The following is a 24618-nucleotide window of genomic DNA, read 5'->3' as shown; positions in this document are numbered from 1 at the left end:
GGGGTCCTTCTCCTTTACCTCTATATTTCTATCTATCAGTCTGTCTATCTATCTGATTAAAGACTTTCTCCCTTGCATGTCATCTTGCTGCTGGTGGATGTTCAGGGTCAGACTGGCAAGGTGTCGAGCAGCAGACAATGAGAGGCCAGAGTAGTGTAGTATCTTGAAAGGGTGCTATAGCTCATTGGTAGAGCACATGTTTTTCATGCATAAGGTCCCATGTTCAATCCCTAGTGTCTGCACTTGAAAGGATCAGTGACCAGGAGCAAAGACTTCCTTTTGCTGCCACCAGTGAGACTAGATAATATTGAGCTAATAGAATCTAGAATTGTTGATTTGGAATTTAGTTGGAGTTGAATTGGTCATCTAGTCCAGCCCCTTTCAATGAAGAAATCTTTTGCCCATTGTGGGGCTCAAACCCATGGCCCTTAGATTAAGAGTCTCGTGCTCTATCAACTGAGCAATCCCAGCCATGAATAAACTGACCTGGTATGAAGCAGCTTCCTATGTTCTACCAGGAAAAGCGAGTTTTGTGGAACATGTTGGGCCAGCACCCATTCTGTTATTCTAGGATCAGAATCACCTGTTGCACAGGAGAAGAATCACTAAATGAAGAAGCCGCCATGGTTCTGGGTGCATAGTCCCAATGAGCAACTGTTGCTCCCCAATTAGCCATATAGGGAAAGAAGGTGAAGCAATTATGGGGAACAAAGATGAAAGGGCACACGGCACCAGGACAGTGGGAAGCCTATCACCAAGCAGTGCCAGTAGAGTTGATGACATTGTACGGTTGTGCATTATTCAGGAATCATTGGCTGTGGAAGGTGTTAGAGCTGAGATGGGAGAATTGCACTGTTTGTTTGACCTTGTGCTTCCCATCTGAACTGTTAGAGTTCTTCTTCCTCCTCCTGATCACGGTAGGGTTACCGGCCACAGTCTGTAAGTGGGGGGATGAGTGGGGCAATGGGGTACTGGGTTAAGCATTGCCAGCCATGCAATTCCAGTGCTGCTAAATAGAAATTGGGTGCTTTTTCATTTGCAGTTGCTAGGAGAGTTTTCAGAAGTGTGATTCTGTGATTTGTTTTGGGTGCTTTGGGAGCAGTTGCCCTTATTGGCACTTGCCGTTTTCTTCCCCCTGGACCCAGTTAATATATTCAGCCAGCGGCAAAATCTTGTAGTGCAGTGAAGGAGTGGCAGGAGCCCCCTCACCTTTATCTCGCAGACACACAAGGATCAAGTTGCACAAAACTTATATTTGTGTGATTTATTGCCCCAAGCAAGACGAGGAGCCACTGCAGAAAGCGGGGTTTCAACAAATCAATCTGTTGCATTGGGGGGAAATAAACATTTCATGGGGGTTTGTTTGCATGTTAGAAGGAAGGGGTCTTGTGCATCTTCTCTCGCATGCTACTTCAGCCCCCAGCCCCTGGTGAATCAATAAACTGAAGCACTGCTATTGTGGTGCCGAGTAACGGCTGGTAAGAGCAGTACACTGACTAACTTGAATCTGTGCAAAGAGCACAGCACTCTGCGGGGCCATATGCTTGGTGCCAGTGTGGTGTAGTGGTTAAGAGCGGTAGTCTCGTAATCCTGGGTAACCGGGTTCGCGTCTCCGCTCCTCCACATGCAGCTGCTGGGTGACCTTGGGCCAGTCACACTTCTCTGAAGTCTCTCAGCCCCACTCACCTCACAGAGTGTTTGTTGTGGGGGAGGAAGGGAAAGGAGAATGTTAGCCGCTTTGAGACTCCTTAAAGGGAGTGAAAGGCGGGATATCAAATCCAAACTCTTCTTCTTCTTGGGCTGCCCATGTAACCGGCGCATATCTTATGTTGCTGAAATTCCTCTGATGTAGATTGCCGCGTTCATAATGTGTTTACACAGATTACTCCAGCGTTGGAAAAATATTTAATTGGCACATATTTTCCCTTGAAACAAAAGAGCTTGAATATGGTTCACACCTTATGACACTACTTTTTTAAAAAATCTTAGATGTTAAAATAAATATTCCTTAGCAAATAGTAGTTACCCAAATCAACAAATTTCATTCAGATATGGCTGCCGTATGCTCACTCAAGATTAATGCCCCTTGGCAGCCATGGATCTGAAAAGGAGTGAAATACACGACAGAGGGCGCAGCTTACCCTATTTTGAAGATACTTGAAATTAACGCCCATTTAGAAACCTACTGTTGACCAAATTCAAGGGGCTGTGTATCACATAGGGTTGACATTTTCATTGAGCTATCTGCCATGTCATTCACCACCAGCTCAGACTCCAGCAGTGAAACGAAAGTCACCAAAGTTCCTGAATTTTGAGGTCTATATATTCTGATGTGGTTGTACCTGCTAAATTAGTTGAACTGCGTCTGTGCCTTGAAATTATCAGGTAAATGAATAGTTAAACTCATGGCACATGGGAACCAGAACTTTGTTGGTAGTGATGAATTCCAATGATATGTTAAGGAATCTTGCTCTTTACTGTGACAAAGAGCAAAGCTATGCCTTTTCCATGACAACCATATTGTTCATTTTGTGTGTGTGCTGTCTTTTGCATCCCATTCTTAATAGTGCAGTTGTATTAATCACTGTGCTTTTATGATTTGTCCCATTAATTGTATTTCAGCTAGGACAGTGTTGCTGAAGAAAAGCCAGTTGATCAGCAACCTTCAGGTTAGGGCATCAGGCATCAGCCACCTTACTTGGGAAAATGTCTCTCAATAATAGTGGCCTAATATTAGCGTGGCGTAGGCTACTCTTATTTGCAGCAATCTCTATGAGCGTTATTCTCTGACCTATATTCTACCAGGCCCCTACATTCCATGGTACACAAAACTGTTCCATCTGTTGCACAGAATTTGGACTCCCTCAAAACACTAGGCACATCAAGAGAACCTTTCCCATCAATTTTTAAAAGAGATTTATCCTTTTAAAGCAATGGAATGTGCTTGGAGAAAACATATGCTAATAGGATGGCGCAAGATTGTGTCAGGCTGGAGATAATTTCAGCTTTAATCAAAATGTTTTATGAGTTTCAGGAGAAAAGGAAATGCATCTTGGCAGGGCAATCTGTATTTGGTTTAATCTTGTAAGAGGCTAAAGGATATAAAATTTCCAGCTTTTCTCACACAACACTACTTTATTAATGGACCAGGGAAATTAGAGTATCCTGTTCCAACAAGCACCATTATTAATGGTGCTTCCACAACATTGATACATTAGTATCCAGTGTGACAATATATGGAAGCATAAAGTGGAAAATTATTTGTAAGGAGGATTTGCAGTGATATGTTGCTGGGGGGACATGCAGAGCTTTAATTATTTTTGGCACTTTACAGCCAGAACAATTGATTATTTTATGTTTATGATTATAACTGCAAAACTGTGCTAATAAAATTAAAAATAATTATTGAGCCCTTGCTCTACCTACAAAAAATTTAAGTGCATGTGCGCGACACACACACACACAGACTGCAGGGAACGTGAACTGATTAAGGAAGAAAAATTAAATAGTCACAGCTGGTGATGAAGGGACAGGAAGCAACTAACTAGTCACTTAAGAAAACCAAAAATGAAGCTGTTAATTAAAGTGCCAGTTGCCCTGAAAGTCACAGCAACACTTTGAGACTGTTTGTGAGACTTGTCTGGTTTGAATATTGTATTTCATTGAAACGTTGTCTTCTGCCCTAAGGTCTTTGAGTTCAGGGTGGGATAGAAATGGTCTAAATAAATACATTTAATTCGAATTGGGTGATGACACCTTAATCAGGGTTGCAACCATGTTTCTCAGTACTGTAGGTAAAGGTTTTCTTCTTCTTAGAAATCAAATGTCAAGGTGAATTTAAAAGTTTCTGCTTGGAGGAAATGTGTGCTGAATTTCAGTGGAAAGCGAAACGCTTTATGTAAGCTGAATGGTATTTGCCAGGTGGGTTCTGTCCATTCTCAGCCTAACCTGGTTCTGATTTGGTATAAGAATCAAGATAAATCCACCATGCTTTGGATACCATCTTGAGAGCTCCAATTCCATAGCTCACTGAACAATTGAGGTCCCTCAGTTAACATTTGGACTTGGGAGAGTTGCTTCTCAAGAACATGATTTCAACAGTTATTTCCACCAGTAGAAGGCTGGCTTTCATGGCAGGTACAAACATACAAAATGGCCTTGCAGCCAGTAGCTATTGGTATCACTGGATGGTGCTGGTGTGGGGCAGGGCAGCAGCAAGATCAGGCCTGTGTGGGTGCAAGAGCAGGAGCACCATGCAGCACCACCTTGTCCAACCAAACCACACCACGGTCCAGGTAAGCTCCAGTGATTCTAGTTTCAGGAAGGTGGCTCTATCCCACCTCACTGTTTGCAACTGCTTACAGCAAGTTAGACCGTCAGTTCCTCTATCTCAGTATTGTTGGGTCTATTTAGGAGTGGGTTTCTGAGGTGTCAGTCAGAGGGTTTTCATAGCTCCAGCTAGCTGGTCCCTTTTAAACTAGAAACACTAGGGGGTTAACCTGAGACATTCTGCATGCAAAGCATGTGCTTTACCATTCAGCTATGGCCACTCCCCTGAAAAATAACTGAAGTGATTGAAGGAGAGGATCTGTCACTCAAATTGGATTAGTCCTCATATAACTTTGGACAACACTGTCTTGTGGTGCAACACTGTCTTTCGGTTGATATGTATGTGACCACTATATTGATGGATTTCATTACAGCTTCATATACAGCAACACTAAGCAATCATCTCCAAATCTGGTGTTTAAATATATGCCACCATGTTTTCATGTGGTAGGAAAACAAGCTGCTGCAAAGTTATAAAAATTGAGACAACTTTCTGTAGATCTCAGAGATGTTTGAGGCGAATAACTCTTTCATCAAAGTCTCTCAGCCTGACAAATGCTATTGATTTTTCTAAAGTATGTACATTACTTTTAAGAAACCAATGCATATGTTTTCCTTAAAATGTGTATTTCTCTGGAATTCCTGAAATGACTTATAAGTTGGCCAGAGGGCTGGCTGCTGGCCATTCTAATTTAAAGAAACTCTGCCAGTTACCTTTAAAAAGGAATTGTTCCATTAGAAAACCGACATTTCCTCAAATCCAGTCAATATTTCCCTTTCAGTGCGTACCCCTGGTGATTAATGAGAGTTCTCTTATTGTGCACTCAGTAAGGCAGTGGGGACAATATTTTTTTGTATCCTTCCTGTATTGTATGTGTATGATAAATACATCTGTCTTTCTCCTGCCTTCACTCTTCCTCCTCCTCCTGCCTCCTCTGAATTTCAGTTTGCAGATTCACAGAGCTTTCTCAGGGATGAGATGGATTGCAAATTCTGCTGTGATTCAGCTCCCCTGAATAAGAAGCAGGGTTATGCTCTTCAGAGGAAATGAGTCTCAAGGGATTGTTAGGCCAACGGCTGTCACTATTGCTAACCACCAAGGTGGCTGATGAAGCTTCTTTTCCTAAAAAATAAATAGAAGCTTTGAAGCGGTTTTGTCACCAGACTTTGGATACATCACAGGGGTTCTATTCTCATAGTTCAGATAATGTGGCAAGATGGATTGAGCCTTTCACTGCTTGCTTATTTGTTTTTTATCCTTTCATGCGTGCTGTTAAAACTCAGTTTGAAGAGCTCTTTCTTCCCCATTTAAGAAATAATAATTTAATACCTGAGCAAACTTAACTTTGTCCCCAAAACCTATGAATAAATGTTTTCCAGAAAAAATGGAATTCTGTCTGGGCAATAGATGGTGAGCATTCAGTCATATCTTAATAATGAGGCATTCACATATTTGGTGAATACACATACCTGGCATGACATTTTCACCTGCTATGCATTATGTACTTTGAGTGGATAGCTATCTCCTTTAAAGGGTGCTTGTAAACAAAGGGAAAGAAACACAAGAGAGGTGATCATAGAGCATGGATGGAAAGCTGGAGTCCATTATAAAATGTATGTTTTCACAAGCTGATTATGCAACAAAGTCTGCATCTTTACTCACCATTTTTGGTTGATTTGTAAAGTTTCTTGGTATTAGACCTCAATTAAGATCTAAGCTTTGGATTGTTGCAATACAAAATATTTCTTAAACCCAGGTCTGTTGGGGGAATTTAATGCACCTCAGCTTCCCTGATGGATGGTAATAGTAATAATTTTAATGATGATGATGAAGCTGACCAAACATGAATTAGAGCACAACATTGTGCCTTCTATGTGGCAGTGAAGAAGATCTTTGCAACCTTAAGTAACCTAGTAAAACTCTTTGGGGTGGACCATTATATTTTACCAGCTTTGGTAGATGTGAACTTCAGCTATCTGCTATGACATTTTGGCTAGGCGGTTTGAAGGCAAAGGGTTTTTTTTTTGCCTCTGCATTGACCTTGACACTGTTATTATAGCAGATCTAGAGATGTGCCCGATGCCCAACCTGATTTGATGTGGGATCAGTTTCGGTTGATATGACCAGACATTGTGGACAAGTTGCTTGCAAATAAACAGCTGACCTCATGCTTTGGGGACTCCTGCACCTCATGGCTGATTAAAGTTCTTCTTATTTTTATTATGTATTTTGTGTTTTTTATATTGCAATATTATGTTGTGAACCACCCTGAAACCTTCAAATATAGGATGGTATACAAACAAACAAACAAACAAATGTTACTTTGATGGGGGAAATGTTGTCTGTGTGGGTACAGGGCACAGTGAATGTGTCTCTATACTGGCCCTGGTTGCCTTACAAAAGGTGGCATTCCTTGCGGGGGTGCAATTAGTGCCAGCACCATCCATTAAGAGTTTGTGTGTAATCTTCAACAACTCCCTTTCCATGGAGGTGCAGATTGCAGCTATAACAAATGTGGCATTTTTTAATCTCTGCCAAGCTAAGCAGTTGGCTCCTTACCTCTCTCGCCCTGACCTAGCCACTGTGATCCACGTGACGGTCACCTCCAGACTGGATTATTGTAACTCGCTCTACGAGTTTCTGCCCTTGAAACTGACCCAAAAACTCCAGTGGGTGCAGAATGCTGCGGCGAGACTCCTTATGGGGTCCTCGCTGCGAGATCACATTCACCCGGTGCTATACCAGCTGCACTGGCTCCCGGTGGAGTACAGGATCAGGTTTAAAGTGCTGGTTTAAACCTTTAAAGCCCTATACGGCCTAGGACCCTCGTACCTACGGGACCGCCTCTCCTGGTATGTCCCACAGAGGAATTTACGATCTTCAAACAAAAACATCTTGAAGGTCCCAGGCCACAGAGAGGTTAGGCTGGCCTCAACTAGAGCCAGGGGTTTTTCAGCTGTGGCTTCGATCAGGTGGAACGCTCTGTCACAAGAGATTAGGGCCCTGCAGGACTTGACATCTTTCCGCAGGGCCTGCAAGACAGAGCTGTTCCACCAGGCCTTTGGCCAGGGCACAGCCTAACTCCATCCTTTGGCAATCTTCACAGAACTCTAGCCCAATGGTTGCCATCAATTTGATTTGAATTAATTTTATAACAAATTGATTTTAGAATGTTGTACTATTTTATTGTTGTTAGCCACCCTGAGCCCGGCTTCGGCTGGGGAGGGCGGGATATAAATAAAAAAAATTATTATTATTGTTGTTGTTGTTGTTGTTGTTGTTGTTGTTGTTAGCTCACCCTGTGGTATTTGACAACTACTGCCCAATCACTAATACCTCCTCTTTGGGGAAAGTGGTTGAGAGGGTATTGGTGACCCAGTTACAGGCATTGATACTGACTATCTTAAGCCATACCATTCTGGTTCAGGTCTGGCTTTGGGACTGAATCTGCCTCGGTCCCCCGATGGATCACTTTTATTGAGAAACAGACAGGGAGAGTTAACCCCTATTGCTATTACTGAATCTCTGCGTGGCTTTTGACACCGTTGACCACAATATCCTTCACAGTGTAGCAGTGGTTCCACTCCTAACTCTGAGGCTAGTTTCGGAGAGTGGCACTGGGTTAGTGTCTGGCAAGTGTACTTTTAGGTGCCACAGGGTAATTGCATGGTACCAACACTTTGGTTTTTTAGGTGACTTCTTAAGACCATTTTATTCCATCAGTATTTTTTTCAGAGTAGCATTGCTGTTTCTTTTGGTTTTACAGAAGGATTTTGTATATTTTTAGTGTTTGCACTTTGCAATATTTATTTTGTTTTTATTTCTTTTCATTTTTGTACACCACCACAATATGGGTGGTTTATACATTATATAAATAAATATTTACTCAGAAGGAACTCCTGTGGATTTCAGTGGGATTTAAACCCTACTGTGTGTGTTTAGTATTGTGGCCTTTATGCTATATGACAGTTCATATATACTTTATTCACTAGGAAAACCATAAGTATGTGGCAATATCGTATCACTTATATATCATGCATTGAACTTTGTAACACCATGAAGTATTTATAATATATAAATTATTTGACTTGGTTTGGCAACTCTGTGGCATTTCTCGAATAGAATCCAATGCAGTATTTGCAATAATTTGTGCTGGAGAGTCTAGACAAATTTCCATTCAGCTTTATATAAAAAAGTCCTTTAAAAAAATCAAATTAATAGCATTTTCCAGTTGAAATATTTCTCAGAGTTTATTCATGAAGCAAAAAAATGGATGGCTGTTTCAACCATAATCACAATTTCCCCTCAGCATGTGCTATTTTACATGTTACATTCCTAGAGAGTTTTATGGGTTTTAATGCATACACACAACCATTAGCATTGTAGCCAAATAAACAATGAGGTATAAGACAAGACCAATAGTGTTATGTTTGCTGACTGGGAAAGGTTATGGACCACCGGTCTGAAATTCACGGCATGTAATGCCTTGAAAGAAAATATTATGAAAATGATATATAGGTGGTACATGACCCCAGTCAAGCTTGCAAAAATATACCATTTGTCTGATAATAAATGTTGGAAATGTAAAGAAACAGAAGGAACATTCTTTCACCTCTGGTGGACCTGCCCTAGAGTCAAGGCTTTCTGGGAAATGATATATAATGAGTTGAAAAAGGTATTTAAGTATACCTTCCCTAAGAAACCAGAGGCCTTTCTTTTGGGCATTGTTGGCCAGAGGGTGTTAAAGAAGGACCGAACATTTTTTATGTATGCAACAACAGCAGCAAGGATACTAGTCGCCAAGTACTGGAAAACCCAAGATTTACCCACACTGGAAGAATGGCAGATGCAACTGATAGACTATATGGAGTTAGCAGAAATGACCGGCAGAATCCGAGACCTGGGAGAAGAGGTCGTGGAGGAGGATTGGAAGAAATTCAAGGACTATTTACAAAAATATTGTAAACTGTATGAGTGTTGAGAAAGATGCAAGATTATAAATAATATGGCACCATTAAATTAGTTGAAAGGAATATGAAGATAAGTGAAAATATATGGAAAGTTAAACTTTGGTTAAATAATATGTTAAAATTAAGCTTTTAAGATTTGGGTAAAATTATTTAAAATTAGGGACATAATATCTGAAAGTTATAAAATAAGAATTGAAACAAGGTGATAAATTTCTGGATAAAGTTTGATAAACTTGGAACGCAGGAACGAGAGACGTGAGGAAGTCCAATGAAGTGAAGAAAGTATGTTTATTGTAAAGTTATATGCCATTTTGTTTTTTTATATTGTATTAAGAAAATCTTGAATAAATATCTTATATATATATAAAAAAGACAAGACCAATAGTGATGAGTGAGTCGTTAAATCCTTAAGCAAATCCTTAAATGCTCTAGTTTTATTTTCTGCCGTTGCTTGCAAGACGAAGAGCCACGTGCAAGGTCTTAAGTGATGCAAAAATTAATAAGATATTCCAGCTGGTTTTGAGTATTCTCAGCTGTGTGTTTGTTTGCAGAAGATATGCTGCCTGGAGACCCGCCTAGAAAAAGGCCTTTTTGATGTGCTGTTGGTGTCTCTGCTTGGCTAGCAATGGAAGTGGTGATGGTTGCAGGGTCAGTGTGATCTCAGGCTGAGGACTGAGGATTTATGACCAGTTCAGCTGCTTCCATTGGCTTTGGGGGAGAGCAAATAACCACAAATAATTGTTTTGTTGCTAATAAACACTTCACTAATAAAATGGCTTTGAGATCCATGCATTTTCTTGCTTTCACCACTTCATGCTTGAAGTTGGCTGCATGAGGATCTTAGGGATGAAACTTCTGCTTTGGCATCCTGGGATGCCTCTTTGATCTGGGTGGCAGCACCAAGCCAGACTTCAAAGGAGTAGGAAAACTGCCTAGATTAATAATTTAGGGATGATCTTGTATACTTGTAACACCTTCTTCTTGCATCGACACCCATCTTCCCTTCCCCCAACATTACACAATGCTGAATGTCCTTTTTCTGCCAGCTTCATGCCGTATTTGTTTGCGCTGTTGTCTAAAACCACTGAGCCTCTTGGGCTTGCCTATCAGGTCAGTGATTTGAATCCCCACAATGGGGTGAGCTCCTGTTGTTCGGTCCCAGCTCCTGCCAACCTAGCAGTTCGAAAGCACGCCAAAAAGTGCAAGTAGATAAATAGGTACCGCTCCGGCGGGAAGGTAAATGGCGTTTCCTTGCACTGCTCTGGTTCGCCAGAAGCAGCTTAGTCATGCTGGCCACATGATCCGGAAGCTGTGGACAAACGCTGGCTCCCTTGGCCAGTAGAGCAAGATGAGCGCCGCAACCCCAGAGTCGTCTGCAACTGGACTTGACTGTCAGGGGTCCTTTACCTTTTTTTTACGCTTTACTCCAGTGGTTTCTGAAGCAGGTGTGTCAGCGAAATAAGCAAGCATGGGATTCCTCTAGTGAGAAAAGCAAATCAAAATTTAATTCAATGCTTAATCTCACAGCAGAACTGGTTGTGCTTATTGTTGAATAGCTACAACTCAAACACGTTTTGCAATTCTTAGCAGTTGAAAAAGAGACAGAAAGGAAGCAGTGTCAGCATTTTCTGGTCAGACAACCAAGGCACAATGCAGTTGGGGCCACATTAGCTGTGACACTAAGCATGTCATTGGCAACCATGTTAGCTGAATGAAAATTAATAGGTAGGGGAAGTCCTTCTGAGTCCCCACCCTCCACCACCACACATCAGCTATTAGCCCCAGAAAGGAAGGTATCTAAAAGTAAATGCTGACCCTCAGGGTATGTGTCAATTGAAACCATGGTTAGGGGAAGAAAGGGATTCTCCCTTCTCTCTCATACCCTCACACATAATAGCTTGCTACTTTTATATTTTGGTTTTTTTGGCTGGTGAGGTTGCTAATGACCCATCATTGCCAGGTCTGTTTTGATTGATTGATTGATTGATTGATTGATTGTGGAAAAGCGGCATATAAGTAAACACATTGAGCTGAGCCCAAAGTGGTTTACAGCAAACATTCAAAACACTGAAAAACAGAGCGTTAGATACAAAATACAGAACATGTCATATGAAAGGGGGGGGGAATCAAAATTCTGGCAAACACAGAATAAATTCAATATTACAAATAAAACCACCCCACAATATAGCCATAAGTACATAAACAAAAGTTAGCTGACAATAAAGTTTCTGGCACTGGTCTTCTGCACTCCAAGTTCAGAGTGAAGGGGCAGATGACATACTTAGCCACATGATTTGGAAATTGGAAACTCTTGTTCAGAAACTGTATAGCACTCAATGCAACAGCAGGGAGCCCCAGTGCTTTCATGTCTTGCCTATGGACTCCTAGAGACATCTGGCTAGTCATTGTTGAAATGGGCCCCTGAGATGAACCCCTGGTCTGATTCAGCTGGCCTCTTCTTATATTCTTATGATTATCGTGCCAACTATTGTTTTCTTTTTTTGTTTGCATCCATTTGCTTCTTAAGATAGCTTTCTCCCTTGTTTATGTGGAAGCATTTTATAATTGTTAGAAAGCACCTGCTGACTTTGAATGTCAGGAAATGCTAAGGAATAGCTTCTGTGTGAAGCTCCCAATAGCTCTTTCCAGAAATCATTCTCAATACTTACCAGTTCAGTGGAAACAATAAGTTTGATACTAGCTTCTCTGTCTCTCTTAACCCATCCTCATTGCGTAGAAGGTCCACAGGCTATTTTCCTTTCATATAATTGCTATGTATTGCTTTAAGCCTCTAGACTAGTTGAAGCACTTTATTGCAATTGGTTCAAGCTCTCTTTGACTGTTCAGAGACATAAAGCCATGAGCTATCCTGTACATGCAAACTAATCTTAAAAATAAAATTTAATAGCAGGTACTATGGAAAAAACACCCAGTATTTAGACACCCACCCACACCCCTTCCTTATTCTGTAGCATTCATGAATGGATGTTGTGAAGCTATTGCATTTAGATTAGTTATATTTGTAATCTCCAGGTGTTTTTCTTGAGTGTCATGTTGAGGGAGCCAGATTGTATTGACATTTCCATGACAACACTGTGTGACATTTCAGAGGCTGACATGAAGCCATTAAATTATCGGAATATGGTTATCAAGACAAGGTAAAAATCTATTTGTTTATCATGAAACATGTCTTCTTTTAAAAAAAACAAACGGACAAGCAAACCTTCAGTTTTTAACAGTGTAGAAAAGTAATTGTGTTTGAACAACACTGGCACTTGAAATTAATGCTGTTTAATAAAACACAGATAAGTTAGGCTTGAAAGAGGTTTTAGAACTTGCTTTCTACTGATTTCAACATCGTCTGAACCTTGATTATCCAACTTGTAATGATTATTTTATTTGTAAATCTCCGATGTATCTTAAGTCTACAAGTCTGTATGACAAATATCTGATTATCTGAACCCTTTGAATGTCAAATGTCATCTTTGGCTCGTGGATAATTAAAATTTAGCCATAGATCTTTAAGTTTCAATGGTAAGAAGGCCAGTATGCTTTGACACACAAGAGACTATTTTATACAGTATGTTATACAGTATACTTTTCTTTGGTACACAACAACCTACTTCTTCACGGCATTGAAGTAGACAGAATAGCGTCAAAAGTTATGCACTTAACAAAAAGCCCAGATGTATTTTTGTTTAAAAGGCTTTCCTTGATCCAAGCATTTTATGGAATATTAATTGTATAATTGCAGAAAATGTTCCATTGTTTTTGGAGTTTGTATCTTTTGTATTTTATTTCCTTTTATCTTATTGTATTCTGCTTCAGTAGCTTTTGGCTATAAAATGGTTTATATATCTGTAAAATAAATAAAATCAGGTGTAGTTTGACCTGAAATTTTCAATCCTATAGTCACCGACCTGCGAGTAAGGCCCATTGACTGCAGTATATAGGACACATATAGGAATGAACTAACAAACTGAGGCTGAACTTGGACACATCAAAGAAGCAATTCAGTTAAATGCATTGTAAACTTCATACTGTACAGGGAAATCCCGTTGGTGAAAACAGGACTCTAGAGCGCCATCTGGTGTCACAGTATATAAAGTGTTTTCTTCCGTACATCAGTACTGGGAAAACCATAGCTTTAACTATACGGACCTTTCTCAGCAAGCAGAGACATCACCTTGCTGACAAAAGTCCGTATAGTTAAAGCTACGGTTTTCCCAGTAGTGATGTATGGAAGTGAGAGCTGGACCATAAAGAAGCTGATCGCTGAAGAATTGAATTATGGTGCTGGAGGAGACTCTTGAGAGTCCTATGGACTGCAAGAAGATCAAACCTATCCATTCTTAAGGAAATCAGCTCTGAGTGCTCACTGGAAGGACAGATCGTGAAGCTGAGGCTCCAGTACTTTGGCCACCTCATGAGAAGAGAAGACTCCCTGGAAAAGACCCTGATGTTGGGAAAGATTGAGGGCACAAGGAGAAGGGGTCGACAGGGGACGAGATGCTTGGACAGTGATCTTGAAGCTACTAACACGAGTTTGACCAAACTGCGGGAGGCAGTGGAAGACAGGAGTGCCTGGCGTGCTCTGGTCCATGAGGTTACGAAGAGTCGGACACGACTAAACAACATCTTTACCAATGTAGTTGAGTCCTAAGATTAATTCAGCAGTTTTATCTTAACCATGCATTTTGATTTTACTCCACAATACCTCTTTTTAAATTTTTCCAACCTATATGGCAATGATGGTAGCACTCCAGAGATAACAACCACTTTGGTTGTAGATAAAAGATTCTTCAACTCTTCAATATGCTGAGGAATTCCATACTGGCACAGAGCAATCCTTTACATGTTTGCTTGGAAGCAAGTCCCACTATGCTCAGCAAGTCTAACTGAGCTGTGTGTGCAGGATTCTGGCCTAGGTAGCTGAAACCATCCCTTGTGCTTGTGAGCAACAATGCAGTACAGTACTATCACTGTCTCTGTCTCTGGTACTCTAAGGAAATAAGCCCATGAGAAAATATCAAATGGCAGCAGTTAAGAGCTCTGGCCTGTTGCAATCTGATCAGTGCATTGCTTAACTCATGTCAAGGAATGGTACACGTTGACAGGGTACAAGGAACTACATGAAATAACATTGTGAGTCTGATTTTCAAGGGGGAAAGCTGGGGTAGAAGGACAGTATGTGATTTTATTATATATATCTCAATCCAGGAGGAGGAACTTAACCACAGCAATAATAATATTACCAGCTATTTTCTCAGAAAGGTGGTGCCTGGTTGCATTTATATAGACCAGCGGTTGCCAACCTTTTCCACTGAGTCATATGAAGGAACAACAATGCCATAAATACAGAAGTTGGCGCGACCCACCAAAGCACGTTCAACACACACTTCATGCTTGAGAAATCAAATGACAAATTGTAGCATCTGGACATTTAGCTCACAGGGTCTGTCTTTTTTCAGAATCACGAGAATCTCAGCTTTCATTATTATAAAACACATATTTTGTTAATGATGATGAAGAAAAAGAAGGAAATATTGATGAACATCTTCCAAACAGATGTCTCATCACAATAACCCTAAAGCCACTGTCCACATCTGTTTTGTCCCAAGACATCCCTTGAATCCGTTTCCTCTGCCCCTGTTGCCCCAGTTCCTGACCAATTTGAAATTCTGAAAAAAGGCTGCAATTCTGTGCCCATGTTCCTGGGAAGTAGCCCCACCGAGTACAGTGCTGCTTACCTCTGAGAAAATGTACACAAGATTATGTTGTAACAGCACAATCCTGTACATGCCTACTCAGAAGTCAGTACCGCTGAGTACAATAATGACTTACATCCAAATAAGTAGGTACAGGATTGCAGCCTAGATTATGTGTTTGCTGTAATTTAAACCAGTCTGATTTTAAAAACGGTTTATAAATGCAGAATTCTTGTTCTCGTAACCACAGTGCCTTGAGCATAAGTCTACTGTGTTCAAATGGCATTGAGCCATTGCTATCAATGGTTTATAGATGAGCATATGATGGACTTTATTTTATTTTTGAAAAAAATGTTCCATCTGGAGCCCTAATCCTATATTCCTTAGCTATGCCAGTGATATTTGCTTTATTTGAATTTTTGTTGTTCAGGCTCTAAATCCTCTCCATTCTCATGGAAGCCTTGACAAGGTTTTCACCTTCTGCATCACCTCAAACATCTGTTTCATATAAACATCTTATGCACAGGAGGCCTTTCTGCTGTTCTTATTTGATTACACACATTTAATCTATTTAGGAAAGCTTTCTCTTCGCTCTGGGGGTAAATGTCTTCTCAATCTTTGAATGAACTTCCTTACATATACTGTATAAAGGATGAAAAACCACACCCTGCTTGCTTTGACTTCCAAACTATTCCTATATTATTGGCATGAGACCAGCAGCCCAACAGTGCAGTTCTGTGCATTTTGTCCATGGGCTTGTCACTGAAATACTGGCAAGAGTGACAGGGTGTGACAATAATCCCAGTTATCAGGCATCATGGAGAAAAGGGATCAGTAGACAGCAAGGTCTGCTGGGAAATAAATGAATGTTGAGGTGGAGGTGGAGGTATCATGGAATGGGATGAATGATGCAAGTCAAAATTTAAATGTCCTGTAATCTATGCTGGAGATGTCATGCAATATACTTGTCCTAAAATAAGGAAATGTTGGGAGGACATGATAAGTGAAATAGAATAAGTAGACCCATTCATTATTGTATTTAGTAATATCAAAGACCTTGTCTTAATGGATGATAGAGAAATGGTGTTAAACTTGTTAAAGGCTGCTCACTTGACTATCTGATTTGACTGAAAAAAGATAACCCTGTCTCCGGTACTTGAAGATTTTAAAGACCAAGTATGGGATACAGTAAATCTGATACACTTAACCAATAATGTCAGCCTATGAGAGAGGGAATACAGCATTATGACCAGTTGGTTGAGAAACTGAATGTATTCATGATGGATTGGTGTGATAAAATGCAAGAAAATCCATACATATTATTAGGAATATTGTGAAGTAACTACTAAGTACATACTGGTATGTCCATATCCAGTTCTGTGTAAAGTAATATGTTTATTGTTTACATGACTATTAATGTTGTTTATGTAAAAGAATGGTGTCCTGGGCGATGAGGAGGTCAGATAGTCAGATAGTTCACCTGTGTGAAGCAGTTGGACCATTTGTCAATCTATGTGGCTGACATTGTGGCGGGGTATAAAAAAATTATGATGATGAAGATGATGGTGATGATGATATGTTATCAGGGGCTTGTGGCGTCTTTCCTCAGCCTTTCCCCTTGGGGGTCTATCGTCACTAGAAATGCTTGAATGTTAAATCTATTGATGGCTCTATATTACTGGGTTCTTGCAGGGCAGGGAGGGAAGGGGCAGAGCTTGGCTTCTGGGAAACTACAAAGTCATCTGCTATCGGCTTGTGTAGCTGTGTGGTTTGGTTGCTCTGAAGGGTGGGGTCTGCGGGTTCTAGTCTAGCAGCCTTCCCCTTTCCACACCTGAAATTATTGGGAAGGAGCCTCTTTGCCTTTTAAAAGCCATATTTGCATCTCCTTATTTCCCATTGCATTAATCTTTCCCACTGCACAGCTCACTAAGCTGCCTCCTGTGAGTCTATTGCTCTTCCTTTCTTTTTTTCTTATCCATCTTTCTACCTCCCCCGCCGCTCAGAAAAGCCACCTTCCCTCTACCCAGCCACCAGTACAAAGAGATTTTGCACTCTTTTGGTAGTGTGCAATCACTGGCATCCCACCAGGACGCAAACCATTCTCTGGGGATGCCTCTAGTTTCTACACACGAGCCTCCTGGCTGCCAAGCCATGGAGGACTCTGCTGCAGGATTTTATTGTGGTGTGGTTGTTGGGTACGGCAACATCACAGTGGCATCTCTGCATGTTGACTAGCGTCTTCCATTCTTGTATAATGCAGGGATGTTGTCGACAAGCAACATTGGGACTTGTGGGTGGCAGCAGAATCGCCTGAGATTCTGTGGGATGGCTTTCAGTGTCGCTGAATGGTGGTATTGCGCTCTTTGATTTTGTAGCTGGGAGCGCTCTGGATTGCGACTACACTATTCTGGCGATAGCCGTGGGATAGTGGCAGCATGGTGCAATGGGACTACAGGATTGACCTCCTCATTTCCTGAAACTTAACTGGAGCAGAACAGAGAGACCACTTTGCAGCCTGAAATTCCTTTCAGTCCATGAGTTCCATGTAGCCACAAACCATGTTTTAAACTACTGCCAGATTAAAGTGGAAGGGATATTCTGCAGGTTCTAATGCCAATTACAAATACTTATTTAACCAAAGTTTTCTCTAGTATTTCTTCTAGGATTCCAACCAATTTTCCATTGTTTCTTTCATGCTTCATGGCCTCCAACCCAAAGCCCTCAAAACCTTGAAGTTTACAGCTGGATTTGAATATAGTGGTTTGGCCCCATCTTTCATGTTGTTTAAAGAAACCAAAACAGATTCTTTCATATGCTGCTAAATAACCAGTTCAAAATCCCAAACTTGGTTTTAGAACTTCGTGCACACCCCCCCAAAAATCAAAAAATCAAAATCAGATGGAATTGAAGAGTTTAAAGGAGAGGAGGGCCAAAAAGTTGTTGATCTTTCAGCAGATTGGAAAGAGATCTTGCAGTTCCATATCTCACTCCAGTGGAATTATTTTATTCCTACTCTCTGCTTCCTGGTATTTTACCAATTCCCGATCCACAAGAGGACTTCTCCTCTTATTCCATGACTGCTAAACCTATTCATTTTTTTTTAAAAAAATAATATTTATTAAAGGTTTAAGGGTTACAGAAAGGAAAAAAGGAAAAAACAAAGTTAAACAAAACAAAACAACACATCACAATAAAGAAAAAAAACAGAAAACACTACTTATCTTAACAAAACAAAAACAGAAACAGAAACAATTAAAAACACAACGAATATTCCCATAACTTATCTTTCATTTACTTGTTTCATTGACCTCCTCACACCTCCCTTTTTTGTATTCTAGTTCAGTTAGCTATTTCAGCAAATCCTTTCCATCTTTCTCAGTTTTTGTCCTATAATTTGTCTTGACACAATCTAACTTTACTTTTCCCCCTTTAGCCGATTAACAATCTGTTTTTACTTAATCCTTTATAACATTTCTGCTAAAGCCATATAACTTCATTCCAACATCCTTCTAACATTCATTAATTTTACAGTGTTTCTGTAAATAATCTTTAAATTTCTTTCAATCTTCTTCCACCGACTCTTCTCCCTGGTCTCGGATTCTGCCAGTCATTTCCGCCAGTTCCATGTAGTCCATCATAAACCTATTCAGGGGTCTTTGGTGAGGTACCTTGTCAAAAATTGTGTCAGCTGGATCACTTTCATCTATATGCATGTTGACATTCTCAGAGAACTCTAATAGATTCATGAGACAAGACTTGCCCTCTTGACTTAGCTTTCAACTTCCTTTTTTACAAATTCTGAGGAAGTTTCAACTTTAGAAGTCAAAAGTGACCATACTGGATTTTCTCAGCAATTGGCCATTTACATGTATGTTTAATAGCAACATAGTATCTGGTCGCTTACACATCACAGCAGGTTGTGGGCACCATTCAAGGTCAAGTCCAGGGTCGCCACCCCTCTGGTCACATCCATGACCAACTGTTCTATACACAGTTATTTAAGATATCTAGAAATTTTACCTTTTTGTTGTGACTGCAGCCGGTCTGTAGGAGTAGTTTCTCACCCATTACTTTTGTAGTCATTGTAAATGTCCATTTTTGTCAAAGTTATCTGTACTTTAAAGTTTAAATTGTATCACTTTTGCTTGCCATTTATTAGGGAAATTAAGTAATCAAGCAACTTCTGCAACTTCAATTAATTAATTAATTAATTAAAGATAGACAATTTGGCAACTCAGTTTTCAACTGAATAAATCTTTGCCGCTGAACGATATCCACTCAGTGATGTGCTTTTGGTGTTTTCTAAATATTCTTTGCTAGAATGGTTTTTATTCAGTTAATTATATTCTCAGCTATGTATTGGTGATTAAAACATCCTAGTTGAATCACTGTGTGTGTTATACTTGTAAAATCAGGTCAAAGCAACGTTTAAATGTGAGTAATTCTGTCAAGACTGTGGGTGTTATCCAGATGCTTTTTAGAAAATTTGTGTGCTTTGTAAGTTTTGGATTTCTTTCTATAATGTTTTGTCTGGTCAGTGGCCACATTTTCTATATTTAAAACAGATAAACAATATATCACAAGAGAAACTGACATATAGCACTGTTTAAAGGCAGAAAACCCCATGATTTGCACCAATCAATCCTAATTAATGGCCTTTATGAGGAAATTTCTGGTAAAACTGAAATATTGACAATTCAGAAATGCAGTAAAGTACCATTTCCTTCAAATGAATTACCCCAGGTTTATATGGCAGCATAAATCTGCCTTTTTCTCTCTTTCTTCTTCTTCTTCTTTGGGGGATGGGGTGGAGCAAATGTTCTTCTCCTCAAAAGCCAAATATAAATCATGGTGCTATGCTATATGCTAACTACGACATAGTAAATGATGCCAGGCTAATGTATCCAGTCTATTGCTTTAAATGGATGGCTCAGCAGTTCAGCAAAATTCTAGCCAGTTAAATCATGAATGTCAGCAGGAACGGATGGGAACATAAATTAACAGAAAATTCAACTCAACAGTATGACATAGTGAAAAATCTAGGAGTGAACGGCACTTACTAATATCCATGCACATTTCTCCTCCTTTCAGCACATGGAGGAACAATGTTTCCAGGGGGTGGGGAGGTGCAGGAGAGCAAGATGAAGAAAAGTTTCCTCATTCCAAAACAGCCCTTGCACTGTCTGTTTTCCTTCAGTAAGATATATTCTGCCTTATGAACTCATCTGGAAACTAGCAACAGCTTTGACCTGAGAGAACTGAGATGCTGGGCTGCAAATGGATGCTTTGGTCCAATATTATTACATATGCTGGGAACACAGGACCCGTTCTTATAGGATATGCTATGAGGAGAAGATAGGGAGAGAGAGAGATGTGATTTCTGCATTCAGAGAGAGCTGCTTTTGCAGAGATCTGAGCATATTTTTATCCTGGGAAATCCTCTGTTGGCTTGCCATTGTTACTTTCTCCCATTTTCTTTTCTTCTTACTCAGCCCCGATGTCTCTCTCATAGTTGATGGTAAGAAGCAGTGACAGACCTTGGGGTCTCAAAATTTCAGTGCCACCCTGTATAATGCCAAAATTTGGCACTTGTGCCTCTCACCTTCCATTCTACACCATACTTGTGGCGCCCCCTGTAGCATCCCCAAGGCTCCATGCCCAATGCGACCGAACTGGTTGTGATCCCCTAAATTCACCTCTGGTAAGAAGGGTACTATAACAATTGTCTAGAGTGTTCAGACATGCTTCCCCCCCCCCCAAAGATAGGTTGTGGTGTTAATTTTTTTTACTTATTATTTGGTGGTACTGTGTTATTTATATTAATAAATTGTTTCTCTTTGTTTTTCCTTTAAAGCATATATAGAGATGTGCAATACGAGTAGTAAAAGACACACAATTTAATGCCATTCTATTTAAAACATTGACATGTAACCTGTGTTACAATGTGTGGTGACCACAAACTTTATGGACCGGTCACCTGGAAGTGCAAGAGCCTATGCATACAGGTTTGAAGATGGATTACTCTGTACTAGATGTCTGTAGCCTTTAGCCACAGTGGTTTCATTCAAATCAGTACATGAAATAATTGACCCCCTCAGGGTTACCAAGTCATAGAAGTCCATACCATTCCAACTTTTTCAGATAAATTTCTGGACAAGTCATGTGACCCACACCACACTCTTGTCCCCCCAAAAGTGGTTTTTTTCAGGGTGAGGAAGTGTGAGATCGCTGCACTCAAAAAGACTGCCACGATCTCACGTAAAGAAACAGGGTGTACCATTTTTTTCCAGGACACTTGGTGGGTATGGAAGTCCCCATGTCTGAATTCCTCTGTACAATTCTTAAAATATACAACAGACTTGTCATGATCTACTATCGTTCTTGCAACCCTCTTGACCCCTTTGCTCATCATCCCTTAGCCTCTGAAATGTCCTTTGCCCTGGTCACTTACTTCCTGAGGCTCCCCTCACCTTTTTCACAGGGAAGAGAGAGCAAGAGTGTCCACAGCTGAGTGCTATCAGCCTGATTCAGCCAGTGGCTGAACAGCCCCCATTACTTGCACACCTTTCTCCAGCTCAGTTTACACTGACTACAAGCCTGCTTCTTGTGTAAGTGGCCGGCTGGTTGTGGCAAGACTTCTCTTAGGGTTTGAGAATCATCTCCCTTCGTTCTCACTAGGTTGCTTCTCTACCTAGTACACTGCTGCTGTGCCACATGTCTTAAAACTCCACAGCTGCAATTTAAATTGAGGCCCCTCCACTCAACTTAACCTCAGCTTTAATCTCCCAGATGACCTCATGTTAGCATATACAATGTCTGGCTCCTTCCCCAGGCAGCTCTAAAGTAGAGCAGGAACAGAGCTCCGAAAAGGCAGGCTGCTGGATAATCTACTTGGAGGGGGTTGGTCTACAATTAAAAACCTGTGAAGTCACCGATCTCGAGCAGTGGAGGACAAGGTAAACTGGAGGCATCAGAGAGCCTCCCCTCTATTCACACAGAGTGCAGCATTGAAGCCATTACTTGAAAGGCCTGCCAGCCCTAACTTTGCCCAACATATTTTGGCTGCACTCTTTGATGTCTTAGCTGTACATAAAGTTAATTGAAAGCATGATTTGTATTGTATTGCCTCCATCCGTGGGATTTCTGATCCAATGATAATTAAACTGTCTTCCTTTCTTTCCAAGATGGAAAACAGGCCAAAATGCCCACTTAACATAGCTATAATTATTCATAAGAACAGCTCGGAAAGAAGCTGGACTAATTCTTGGTTTTCTTTCACGATATGATCGATCTCCTGTTGCCTTAAATAAGAATCAGCTAGGCCACTTGTAATACACAGTGATTTCATTAGCTGTGCGTGCTTGATGATAAGCCATCTAATCTGAGGAAAAACTTTGAGCTGCCTAATGTTGGCATTTGTGAAGCAATGTTCAAGATTGATCCTGATGAGTGAGGGGAATTTAAGCTGTGTTCTTACCTGTTTCAATGACTAAAATATTACACTGTCAAAATTCCCATCCTTCTATTAGTAATATATATATGTTTCTTTCTTTGCTGTGGTTAACAAATTAAAATATTAAAGTCTCAGTTGTAGGGTCAGACTGCTGGGTCTGATTCCAACCCAAAAAAATGCTTGTGGAATGCTTTAGCCATTCTACCAGGTACACGAATTTTGTTTTCTTATAAAAAAGTCTTTCTTGCTTTTATAGATACAAAATCTGAGAAGGTGACTAGAAAGAAGAAAAAACAACCCCTTCCCCTGTGTTGCTGATCAGTATTACAAATTTTACATGATTTATCCCAAAGTGCTTTTCCACATTTGTCAATGAATCCTGGTGGATGAAAGCCATTCTCCTTTGCTGTAGCATATACAGTAAAAGTTGACCAAATAGTGTTGAAGTTGTCAGTTGGGTGTTCCTTTTTTCTCACATGGAGCTCATGAGTCAGGTTTTCCATTAGGGCCAAATTCCAGATTTGAGCATTCCATTTCATCATCAGATCCCTGTTCAATGAGGTATATTACAGGGCCTTTGAAAAACATGTGTTTCAGTTTCAGAATCAAAGATCAAGAGGAGAACAAGCTGGTGGCCAGCATAAATATGCCATCTAGTGATTTGTTCAATATCCTTAAACACTTTCCCCCAGAATGCCACAATCCTGGGGCATAGCCACCGCGTGTGATAAAAAGATCTGCTCTCTCCCAGCATTTGATGTTCCCTATTTTTAAAAATCTACTAAGTCGTTGTGGATACATATATCAATGATGGGCAAATTCCATGGTGTTTTCTTTAACCCAGGCCAAGACTGACTTAAGAGGCAAGCCATCCCATGCTGCCTGCTACTCTTCATCAGCCATAGGTGTCCTAAGAGCTCCCTCCCAACATTTTTTCAGCCTAGTACTGAAGGTTTCAGAATTCGAATTGTATAGATCTTAGAAATGAGGCTTTTATCTAATATTCCTTGGTTGTAAATCAATGATTCAAATGAAGTTAGGGGCCGATTGGCTTGCTACTTCACTTCTGGCTGGGTTATTAGATGGAGAACATGGTATCCAATTACATGAGGCATCAGTCAATTTAGTACAAATTGCTACTCCTGTTAAAGGTACTGATCTGCTATAAAAGTCTTTAATAGTGCATAAATTCACTATCTGGATTCAAAATGAAGGATATTGAATAATGGGAGTCATGGGGAAAATAGGAGGTAGAGAGGAAGCTTAAACCATTTTTTTTCCAAATCTGGAGATTGTGAAGTAAAAATGGATAGGTGATTATTTGTAAGGAAAAGCCCATAGCAGTGTAAAGGGCAGAGCTTTTAACTTCCCCCATTCCACTGCAGATTCCATAGACAGCCAGAAAATCTGTGGATGTCCCTGAATCATTAATACGTTTTTAAGATGTGAGGCACCATGGTATTTCTGAAAATGAGGAATGGCCAAATTCCCTTGTCTGGTCAGGGCAAACAAGAGTGGATTTTTAAGCTTTGGATGCTTCTCCTGGTGGATAAAATTCAGTAATAACTTCTGCTACATTTTAAGAGTAAACCCTTGAATATTAACAGAGATAGCTTGAGAAAGGAGGAGTGGTTTGGAAACTGGCATCAATTTGTGTGCCTCTACCCAACCCAGCCAGATTTTTTTCAACTTTGCTATTTCAATTCCAAAACTGACGGTTTATAATTTAGATATTTTTGGGATCAAAATACCAAAGTAGAAAAAAATGGGGGGAGGTACAGATTTTAAGCCTGAATTGTATCTGAATAGTTAAATTAAATCGGATACGGTATGTATACAGAGATGTTCTGATTTGCTGTAATTTACTGCAAACCTTGAGATCCAACCATGGAGGTAAAGTTCTTCCATGATAGCTCAAACTGTTGTGTCTGGGTGGGAAGTCGTTAACGCCACATTGTTGGTGAACAGATTTCTCAAGTGGTGTTTATTTTTCATAGTGATGCCCTGAATGCATAAGATTTTGAATAAGAGCCAATGCCAGTGGCTCAATGACCAGGGGCAAAAAGCAGGGGAGAAATTGGGCAGCTCCTGCTCCAGCCAATGGCGCAAAGACTGAACTTTTAACTTTCAGTTTTTTAAAATTGCAATTTAAACAGT

General features: G+C 40.3%; 1 protein-coding gene across 5 annotated transcripts in view; it reads left to right on the top strand.

Moving 5' to 3' along the window:
• Positions 1–24618, top strand: part of ADAMTS2 (ADAM metallopeptidase with thrombospondin type 1 motif 2) — a 328102-nt gene that overhangs the window by 192546 nt on the left and 110938 nt on the right. The window lies entirely within an intron of this gene.

Source organism: Podarcis gaigeae (genome assembly GCF_964106915.1).
Source record: "Podarcis gaigeae genome assembly, chromosome: 2".
Taxonomy (NCBI): Eukaryota; Metazoa; Chordata; class Lepidosauria; order Squamata; family Lacertidae; genus Podarcis; species Podarcis gaigeae.
Note: the sequence above shows the minus strand (reverse complement) of the source record. Positions and strands in the feature narration are given on the sequence as shown.